At 48.0% G+C, this 10361-nt stretch overlaps 1 long non-coding RNA gene across 5 annotated transcripts; it reads left to right on the top strand.

Annotated features, from left to right (window-relative positions):
* The first annotated feature begins 603 nt into the window (after nt 1-603).
* On the top strand, nt 604-10065 carry LOC144332019 (uncharacterized). 5 transcript variants are annotated; one of them, XR_013399715.1, is made up of 4 exons: nt 604-4424; nt 5013-5291; nt 8071-9207; nt 9397-10065. It is a non-coding gene; the product is annotated as an uncharacterized LOC144332019 (long non-coding RNA). The 5 variants fall into 5 exon arrangements; XR_013399716.1 differs by having other exon boundaries at nt 604-2402; nt 3772-5291; XR_013399713.1 differs by having other exon boundaries at nt 604-1097; nt 2306-5291.
* The last annotated feature ends 296 nt before the right edge of the window (nt 10066-10361 follow it).

Genomic DNA, 10361 nt, shown 5'->3' on the forward strand with positions numbered 1-10361 from the left:
TCTCCCTGCACGTGAAGGGCACTCCCTGCTGCCAGGGTCCCTGCTGGCCTGCACCCCTCTCTCAAGTGTGACACTCACATGGGGTGAAAAGGATCACTGGGCTGTGTTACAGTGAGCAAGCTGACTCCGGAGGGATCTCAGGACTTGCACGTGGTTCCCAGGGCTCCTCATCTCACACTGCTTCCCAGTTCTCACGGTTCATGTCTGGAGGAGGCCCTGTGCAGGGAAAAGGGTTCAATTCTACTCTGCAATCACAAATGTAAGACATGCAGGTGTGCCGCTCACTTTAGAAATATTGCTTCCAACAACACACTTAGAATGGAGATGCTCCAGAGGCAATCTGTTATTGGCTTAAACATCCGTGTGTGTGAAGCCTCTCATTCCCTGCTGTATATGAGGGATAAATAAATCTAGGTTAACAGAGGGAATGAGATGTCCTATGGGCTGGATGCCAGGAGCTGGAAGTTAGCAGATATTTCATCATCAGGTGACAGCCTTCCTAGGACGGGCCCAGTGTCCCTGGCCTCTGAGCCACAGGTAGCAGAAATCAGTTAATCCTTTGCTGTGGGAAAGAGCATTCACTTGGTGCTTAGACCCTGTCCTGCAAGTCTGGTGCCAGGGCTGTTTCTTTACCCCACCGTGGCTGGCTCCCCAGAGCTGTGCCTTCTATTCCTGAATCCAGTGAAGGGGGTTTTAGGCCCTGACTTTCATCTGCCCTGCCCCTGCTTCTCCTCCTACTGGGCTGCATGAGACACCTTGTTTCAGTTACTAAGAGAAAACCAGTTACCAGGGAGGTCTGGCGCCCGGTGCCACTGCCAGCCAGCAGGAGGTGGCTTGTGTGCCTTGTAGGTGACAGCATGGGCAGTTCAGAAAGGCAGGCGTGAAGCCCCAGGCAAATCCAGTGACTCAATCATAGTGAAATGCCTGTGTGTGCACGAAACTGACAGGGTGCTGTCCATGCATCCTGCTCTTTCACGCATGTAGATCTGGGTGGGGTGAGCTACTTCTTTGGTATGAAGATCGGCCTAGCCACAGGCACTAAGTCCCAGCCAGACTTGGACAACTGTCTCATCAATGACCAGCCACAGTGGAAGGAGGTATGTGCCTGATGTGGGTCAGCGGTGCCATGCTGTGCAGAGGGGTGTGTGTGGAGTGTGTGGGGTATATGTGTGTGTGTCTGCTCCTGCACATGTTTTGAAGGGAATGGAGCATGAGTGCAGATGCATGAAAGCCATGCGTGCATGGATGTGCGCATGTGCCTGTGGAGATGCATGTGGGTTAGGGCACACACGTGCAGATGCCTGTTGTGAGGGGCATGCATGCGTGTGTGAATGTGGAGTTACATGTGTGCATACATGTATGTGGGGGTGGTCTGTATATATGGGTGTATGTGCAACGGAGCATGCATGTGCCCACATGTGGGAGGTGCATGAGAGTGTGTGTGCATGTGGGTAGATGGATGTTTGAAGGAGTATGCTTGTGGGTTCATGCATAGACCTGTGTGGGTGAGGATTGGTGTGAGTTTATGTAGATGCCTTTGTGTGTGCAGATGGAGCGGTGTGGAGATGGGTGATGAATCTGATTTGCTAAGAGGGCTTTAGCTTGGGAATAGGGTTACTGGGAGCTCCACAAGGTGTGCTTTGGGTTGGTGCCTGCTGGACTGGAGGAGGCAGATGCAGGGCTGGGTTCTGGTCAGAGAGAAGGGGATGTGTGTAATCCCAGCCTCATGCACCTGCCCACAGCCACAGCCATGCTGAGCAGATTAGAGGGAATTAAATGCCTGTTAGCAGTGAAGCCCTGGACCTGCCCCAGCTCACCCAACACCAGCCTCTCCAAGAACCCGAGATTTCTTGTGAGGTCTCTGTTCAGGGGAAAGCCACATTCTCCTTGTCATCTAACCACCCTTTTGAGTTACAGTTTCCAGTTCTTTGGCTTCTTCCCTCTGGCCCCTCTTAGTGCTGACCTGAGTGCTGGAGGTGGAAGCAGCTGGGCACAATGAGCCACCTCCCCCTGCCCTGCACCCCTGGGGCTCCTGAGGCCATGCACAAGCTCGGGCTGTGCTGGGGCAGGAAACCTGCAGGCTGGGGTGGGGGCTGAGAGCCACCTGGTGACTTGGAGCCTTGAGAGGGGCGATGGAACAGTCACTGCCCAGTCGGGCTCAGTGCCCTGGAACTCAGCAGAGGAGGGTGAGAACCCAGTGTCTCACCTGGATCCGTCGTCGCCTCCACTCTGAAATGACATGCCCGGGTGTCTTCCGATTTAACTGCAACCAACACTGATTGTCCCCCTCTCTTTCCTTTCACAGAAACAGTTCTGCTCTTTCCAGGTCTATGAAGTTCCCTCGAAGGACAGAATGTCCCTGGTGAAATCCATACGTGGGAAAGCCTAGGGGTCTGTGCTAGGTCAGCTACACCGACCACCTCCTACTCCCACCCCCTGTAGTGCTCCCACCCCCAGACTGGTGGCCCCCGCCCTGGGGGAGGTCTCCTCGTGCGCCTGCACCGGGAGACAACAGAGAAGGCGACAAGAAGCCTTTGTTGCTCAGCAGTGGGCTCTGTCCTTGCTCCTTTTTTCTTGCTTCTCACAGACCCCCACCTCCTGCAGTTAAACAGTAGCATTGGCTCCCTCTGAGTTCTTGGTTGTCTGGGGATGTGCACACAGGCAGGGTTTCTGCAGTTCCCTTATGAAGCCTCCTTGTTCTGCTGCTGTGGAGATCAGAGGAGTACCTGGGAGCTGACGCAGCCACAGCAAGGCTGTCAGGGGAGCTGCTGCTATAGGAGACCTGAGTCTCAGAGCAGGGAGAAAGCATCCAGGGACTGGGAACCCAGGCCTTCAGCTGCAGCAGCCCCTGGTGAGGGGGTCAGGGAGAGGAGGGGGCCCAGGCTGCTGGCCCCGGAAGCTGGGCTGCTGGTTGGTTCTGAGCTCCTGGTCAGAGCAGGAGGGGGCTGGCTGTGTCCACAGCCAGGGGCCAGGCCTCGGTGGAGCTCACTAGGCCGTAGATTCCATCTGTGCTTGCAGAGTTGAGCAGACTCCTGGGACTGAGCTTCTCTCATCAAATCCCCTAGACACTAAATAGCGATTGATGTCTGCTTCTTTCCATAGGAGACTTTAGGCCCCTACATGGAAACAAAGTCGAAAAGTGTGTATGTGTGTGTGTAACAGATTGAGAGAAAAGGCAGCCAAACCAAGGATGGGCAATATCACAAAGAGAAAACAGAGCCTACTGTCATCCGTCCTGGGAGGTGGTGCCCTATGAAGGGTTTAATAATTTGCGCCCACAGGTCCATTCTCTGGACTTGAATTTAAAACAAGTCCTCATGTCAAGCTTAATGTTAGGGATGGAGAAGTTAAAACACAAGCAGGACTGCCATGCAGCAGACTCTCTTCTTTTCCCAAAGATGTTCTATTTAATAAATAGAACACATCCTTTTCATGTCAGCATCATCCTATAGAATTGTGGATACTTGTGTCACAAAAATCCACTAAAATACAGCCCACCATGCACAGCTCTTCCCTTTGCCATTTTAGGACAGAGGGCTGCAGCCCTCAGGGCCTGTGCCTCTGGGGCAGGGCTCTCAAATATCTTCCATGCCTCGAGCTGCAGTGAGCGAGAGCTGCTGCCATGAACAGCGAGGGTAAAATGCCAAAGGGAAATCTGCCCAAACAGCCCTGAGGCCACACCCCATGTGCCACCCTAGAAAGCCAGGGAGGAGAATGGTCTGACAGGAACGATGGGAAGCATCTGCTTCCATTTCCTCTCCACCCCCACAGGATTTAACGGAATCTTTGGGATGTAGGAATGCAGCAGCGCCCAGGAGGCCATGTGCTGGGGAGATGTAAGTCTGGGCCTCACCCTATCCGGGGAGCATGTGCTTAGTGATTCAGGCTTCTGCTGGGAGATAGGCGCAGAGGGCAGAGCAGCAGGTGCCCAGCAGGTGGTTGGTGGAAAAGTCTTCCATGCAGCGAGGTGCTCCTAATTTTCCACGTGGATAAGAGATCTCTTTTCACAATAAGCAACCACCACCCAGGCACACAGGGAGCAGCTGACTTCGTGTAAATCATTCCCTTTTCTGACACAATTCTCTCTTCCTTGGGGAAGTTTGGGGTGAAGTCGTGGCTCTGCACAGGGCTCTCCCCACCATCTCCCTGTGTGTCTGCTCCCTAGGAGGGGGGCAGGAGGCGGGGAAACCGAGAGTGAGGAGGGGCTTCCTCTGGGCCTAGAGATGGGCAGTGAGCTGTGTCCTGAAGCCACTGGATCTTTAGAGGAGTGCAAAGGAGTCCACTGCTCAGGTCAAGTTGGAAATATTAACCTCTTCTAAGAGTTCTTCTAACAGAAACTACACGCCAAATCAGCGGTAAAACACTGAAACTACGGAGGTCAGAAACATCTCATCCAGCATAGAGAAATCACTCTGCAAGGAGAAGTGAGTGGATCGGTGGCCTGGGAAGCGGAGACAGCGCAGTCTTTCCCTGGGCAGGTGGACGCTCGGCACAGCAAGCACAGGTGGACCCAGACGCTGTGGGGCCTGAGGCTCACATGATATAGAGGCTCCCTGTGTGGAAAATAGGGCAATACTAGCAATACCAAAGAAAGCACAAAAGTTACTGCTTATTTATAAGAGAAAATAAATTACAGCAAAATATGCATTTTTTAAAACGCTGAGATATACTACAAACATCCACAAAATCCAGAGAATAACACACATCCTAGTGCAATCAGCCACCAAAAGCAGTACTGTAGTCAACATACTCAATATTGGCTTGTTGCAGTAAGGGAATATAGTCACACCAAGGATCCTCAGATGACTCGACAAACAAAGGAAAGGAGGTTATCATAGGATTGGAGGAAGGGATTTTGAGGTTGGATTGATGCACTCAGAGCATGGCAGGCCTCTGTTTAAAGGAGCCAGGGTCAGGTGTGGACTGCAAAGTGGTCCTAGGTCCTGTGTCCTTAGAACCCATAAAGTCCAGCCAGATGTGGAACGTTTCATCCAGAAACCCCTTCTCTGCAGCTCTGTGCTTCTGTGTAAAGATGGACCCAGATCCTCCAGGCAGTGGGATGTTCTTCTCAGTCATCAGCAAAGATTCTGACAGCCCTGACGCTAGAGAACAAGGTCTTCCATTGAGTCAGAAAGCAGCCGTCAGCCAAGGCAGAGGCTGTTTGACATTTCAAAGCTGCAGCTTGAGAGAAACATTGTTTCCTGTTCTTGATGCCACTGGCTTTGACCCCATCAGTCCATCCATCCACCCTGCAGAAGAAAGGGCAGATTTGCCCTTCCTTAATCCACACGGTTTGTATTGTCTCATACATTTTTTTAAATTAATTAGCTACTTGGCACAAACACATAATAATTTCTTCCTGTGTTTCCTACTTAGCTAAGGAATCCCTGCTTGCCTCATCTTATGACATGGATTTAGTAACAGAATTTTCTATAAATATAGCAGAAAGATAAGCCAGTTTTTCCACCAACAGGTTTGATCACTTGTAAAGTTAATGGCATATAATGTTTTCATTCTAATTTAAGATTCATAGTTGTAACATCATGCAATTTTTTTGATTATTGTCTAATTTGGAAAAGCCTCTTTCAGTTTCCTTTCATAGGTGAGCTGTAAAATTTCAGTACTTTCTAAATGTTTTCGACTTAAGGTTTAGGATCTTAAAGACTCTGCTGACAATGTCACTATCGCAGCATTTTAAAACTCTCACTGTTGTAGTGAGCTTGAAAATTGTGTAAATTTATCATTGTGTGCTGTATTGATTAGCTCATTGAATGTGCAGGAGGAATTTGTCCTGAAACAAGTATCTTTTCGAGCTGTCTCACCTGTTAGTGGCTGTTTTACATCTGTGTTGCCTGGAGCTGCCGGAGGTCATCAGGATAAGAGGGGGAAGGAGGGAGGTTCCCATCTGTCGGGTTTGTGTCACATACATGCATATGTCCTTGCTGTGGACAGTTTCAAAACAAAGATCTGTGCTCCACAAATGTCAAAAATTAAGATTTCTATCAAAGTTCCCATCAAAAGTAAAAACAATTACACGGTGCACTAATTATATATATCAGATTAGTGAGTACATTTTCAACAGGAGAAAACTTCCATTTTTGACTAGGTGTCAAAAAGAACCAGATCATCCATTCACAATTGCCCATGATTCTGCTGGGAATAATTTTCTACACAGTGGCTTTTGGCTCAGCACATTGAAACCTTGTTTCCTCTGCACTGATCACAGGCTTCCCATGTGTGGTGCTGGGAAATGTCCTGATCCAGGAACCACCTCTGTCCCCGCTGCTTTGGGTCAAATCCTAGGTGGGCGGTGGGGCCAGGCCTGGGGCCACTTTTGCAACAGGATCTCTAGAGACAATGTAACTATACCCAGGAGTGAATGAGAACCACAGGAGTGTGTTCCCATCACCCCAGGTTAAATGCATCTCAACTCAGCTTCCTCTGAGCCAGATACCAAAATGCCCGTGTCCACCCACACAGCATGCAGGAGGACAATGGGAAAGAGAAAGTCAGAGTAAACAAAAGCAATGCTCTTAAATAACTGCAGTTTAAATACTTGACCTTTTAAAATTGTACAAAACATCTAGCCAAGAACAGCTGTTGCTCGGCCCCACTCAGACCCTTTTCTGGGGTTGTGAGGAGCTCTGCACTTAAATACTGTTAGCTTCTTGGAAAATCCCCTCTGACAATAACATGGGCAGACTCCAGTATTTTTGCATAGTGGGTAGGCAAGGAGGACATGCGGAAGGAGGCAAATCCACCAATCACAAAAGTAGAAGGAGACCTGGAGAAGAGATGAGAGAAAGAGAAACTCAGGTAGAAGAAACCTGCGGAGGCGTTGGGACCTGCTGAGAGGGTTTTTGGCTGCATGTAAACAAAGTCCCCAATTAAAAATGTCTTGAATGCAAAGGGAATGTTCTACCCTCATGATAAGAAGCCCTTGGGTGAGACAGGCTCCAGAAACAGAACTCCCAGCACGTAGTTACCTTTTTGTTCTTGAAGCCTCAGCCTTGAGCTGGTAGCAAGGCGGTTGCAACAGCTCCAGACATCACACCATCAACACCAACATCCAGAGGCAGAAAGAGCCTTGGGAAGAGCCTCTGTTCCACACCTACTTCCTGAATATGGGGAAGCTCTTCCTAACCCACTCCCTAGCTCACCACCCCTGCTGTCTCTTTGGTCGGGGCTGTTTGACATACCCACCCCCTACACCAATTCCTGTTAGGAATTCACATCATTCATGGTGTCACCAACACTCAGTGAAACCTGTGGATAAGGCAGCATCCTGGTGAGAGCACAAACTTCAACACAATTAAAACTATGTCACCACTGTAGACTGGTCAAGTAAATAAGGGTGCACACACGTGTTGGAATAGGCATTCAGAAGAATTAGAGAAGGATATAAGAGTTACAATGGCAATAATTTTTAATACACCTTGAATAGATTTTTTATTGAAAAAAGGTATATATGGTGTGTTAATACAAAGGTCTTTGTGAAAACACAACTAAGCATACATGTGTATGAGTGTGTATATAGACATGTATACCCACATATATACATATGTATATACACATACACATCAGAGAAAGAGAGAGAGAGAGAGAGAGAGAGAGAGAGAGAGAGAGGAAAAAGAGAGGCAAGCTATCTTCTGCATTTTTCCAGGAAGAAAGAAAAGCATAAGAAAATATTGACTGTGGATATATTTTAAGAGAGCTTATAGCGTGGGTAGGGAGATGGGTGGTTTGGATTTTATTTTTTAAATTTTGCATCTTTGTGGTCCATTGGAAAATTATTACAATCTGTGTGTGTTCCAATTATTTTTAAATGTCAGCCATGGGTGTTTGGGTGATAAGATTATAGGTTATTTTTCATTGCATCCTCCCTATGTCTGTATTTTTAAAACTAACAAATGCTATGGCTGAACATCCTATTGGTGTGGTTGATATGCCTGCATATGAGCGTTAACTATGAGTTAACGGGAAGTCAATTTTCAGTGTAAGGTATTTCCACATGCTCCCTGAACTATGACAGCCGTGCGGCATTCAGTATATTTTTCCTTGTTTCTGTAGGCACTGAATGTCTCTGGATATAGCCTTGCTCAGCTACAGTGAGAGCTCCTGGAGGAAGAGGAAGTGTTCTATGTTCTACTCCCACTGAATGTGAGGAGGACGTAGGCTGCTGCCCAGTCCAGTTGAAAGGAACGAACATGGGAATCTCAAGATGTTGGTCTGATTTAAATTCAGTGCAAGCTGACAGCATTGCATTCACATCCCAGCACCCACACTTAAACATTGAAATGGTGTGCAGTCACTGATCCCATTGGGAATCTGATGAAAAATGTAGAAATGGTGTGTGTGTGTGTGCTCTCTCCTGCACAAGCACATTTGTAGCCTTCAGAATTCAATGGAGTTTCTACAGGCTCTCTATGGATCTATAGTAAGAAATCTTGTTCTGGAAACCTGACCAGCCATTGTCAATTCCCTTCCTCCAGCCTGCTCTCAAGTGCAAAGACCGAAAGTATCAGCCCATGAATTTCTTAGTCTTCCTCAGCCCTGGAGGCACAGAACCCAGATCCAGACAAAAATATTTAAGACTTCAGCCAGGTCACTACTAAGAGAGTCTATACTGAATAAACAGAGAGACCCTGGGGACAGTCTGTCTCCCACTGTGTGTGTCTCTCTCACTCTCACTCTCTCCCCACCCTCCTCTCACACCTTGTGACCTCCTCCTGCTCCTACTCCTCACCTTTTAGGTTGTGGCGTAGGACAGGATGCCTTGGGCTATGGTGTCCACCTTTCACTCATGAGCAGTGTGCCCAAGAACAAGAGCCCAAGGAACAATGGAGAAGACAGAGGGAAACCACCTGGGCCCCTGCTGAGGACACTGCACCAACTCTGTGAACACCACCCCCACGACCTTTGGTAAATGACCAGTGTCGTCATGGGAGAGGCGGCCAGTGTTTCTCAGGACTCCTGCTACCTGCAGCCAGGATGCTCCCAGGAACAATGGAGCTCACACACCACTAAGTGTCCACCCCAGAGCCAGTGTTTCAAATAAGGCTTATTGTGCAACAGAAACAAAATCTAACTGAAAATTGTGTGACCTGGCACCTTGTCCTCAACCTCCCTCCTACTTATTTCCTCAAAACTGCAAGGAGTTATGTTACCTGCTCAGCCTTCCTCATCAGATGTATTAAAGAAAATTAGGTAAGTGAAATTATTTCACAAAAAATTAGGTGAGTAAAAATATTTCACAAAGTTCAATACAGATAGCAGCTTTAATTTTCATTTCACTGAGTTTGGAGGAAGGATTAAAAATGTTCCAGTTGAATAAGAGATTTTTGAAAAAAAGGTGAATTTTCAGTGAGGATTTATTTATTTATTTATTTTTTGCAGCAGGTCTCAGGTCTGAGAACATTTGGAACATCCTACCCCTTAAATCCTGAGAAGAGGAGATAGCCAGTCTCCTAGACAGGAATTACCCCATCCTCAAAACGTTCACAGACTTAATGGCCACTGTAGTTTAGAAGGCAGGATATTTTGTGCTGTGTGTCCTGACTCCACCAGCTCTTGACTAGGGTTCCTGGAAACACACTCAGATGGAGATTCACTGGCAAATGCTGGGAGGTAGGGATGTGGGGCGGGGCAGGAGAAGTCAGGCTAGGGTGCAGCTCAGCAGAGGCCACAGCCAGGCCCATGGAGAGCTCTGCAATGGGAATGGCCTCGGCGTGTTAGTGTACTGGGGCAAAACAGTCAAGACTTTGTACCCCCACGTAGACCTTTTATTCAATATAGGCAATTCCAGGAGGGGCATGTACTTGGACGAAGCAAATTCTTTGACTCAGATCAATTCCTACAGAGGGACTCAGCTGGAGTCATCAGTGGCCACACTCCCAGCAGCGGAGAGAATGAAGTCTCACTGGGGAAGGGGAAACTGGGGGACGGAGCCCCACTGAGAGGGCGAGGGATGTCATCTCTAGGAGACTCAGTTAACTCATCTGTCCAATGGGAAAAGTCATAATAATTACTGCACATAATCATTTAAGAAATAAATCAGAGTATATTTGAAAAGTGACTTTGAGTTCTGAATGATGTAAAATAACTGTTCATTATCAAAATATGCAGACCACAATCAGAATAAAATTGGTGACACCCGATCTCAGTTCCCACTCCCTAATGTGAAGCACGAAGAATTACTCAGCAGGTGCTTCTTAACCAACTCTTGGGTGTCTGGTGTGGTGCTGAGTCCTGAGAATAAAAGGACCCATGAGACATAACCACCTGCAAATGCAAACAGGTGTATACATGAGTTAGTTAAAAATGAGGGAAAGGAAAAGACAAGATTACCCTGGTGGTAGAAG

This window comes from Macaca mulatta, chromosome 10 (genome assembly GCF_049350105.2).
Source record: "Macaca mulatta isolate MMU2019108-1 chromosome 10, T2T-MMU8v2.0, whole genome shotgun sequence".
Classification (NCBI taxonomy): domain Eukaryota; kingdom Metazoa; phylum Chordata; class Mammalia; order Primates; family Cercopithecidae; genus Macaca; species Macaca mulatta.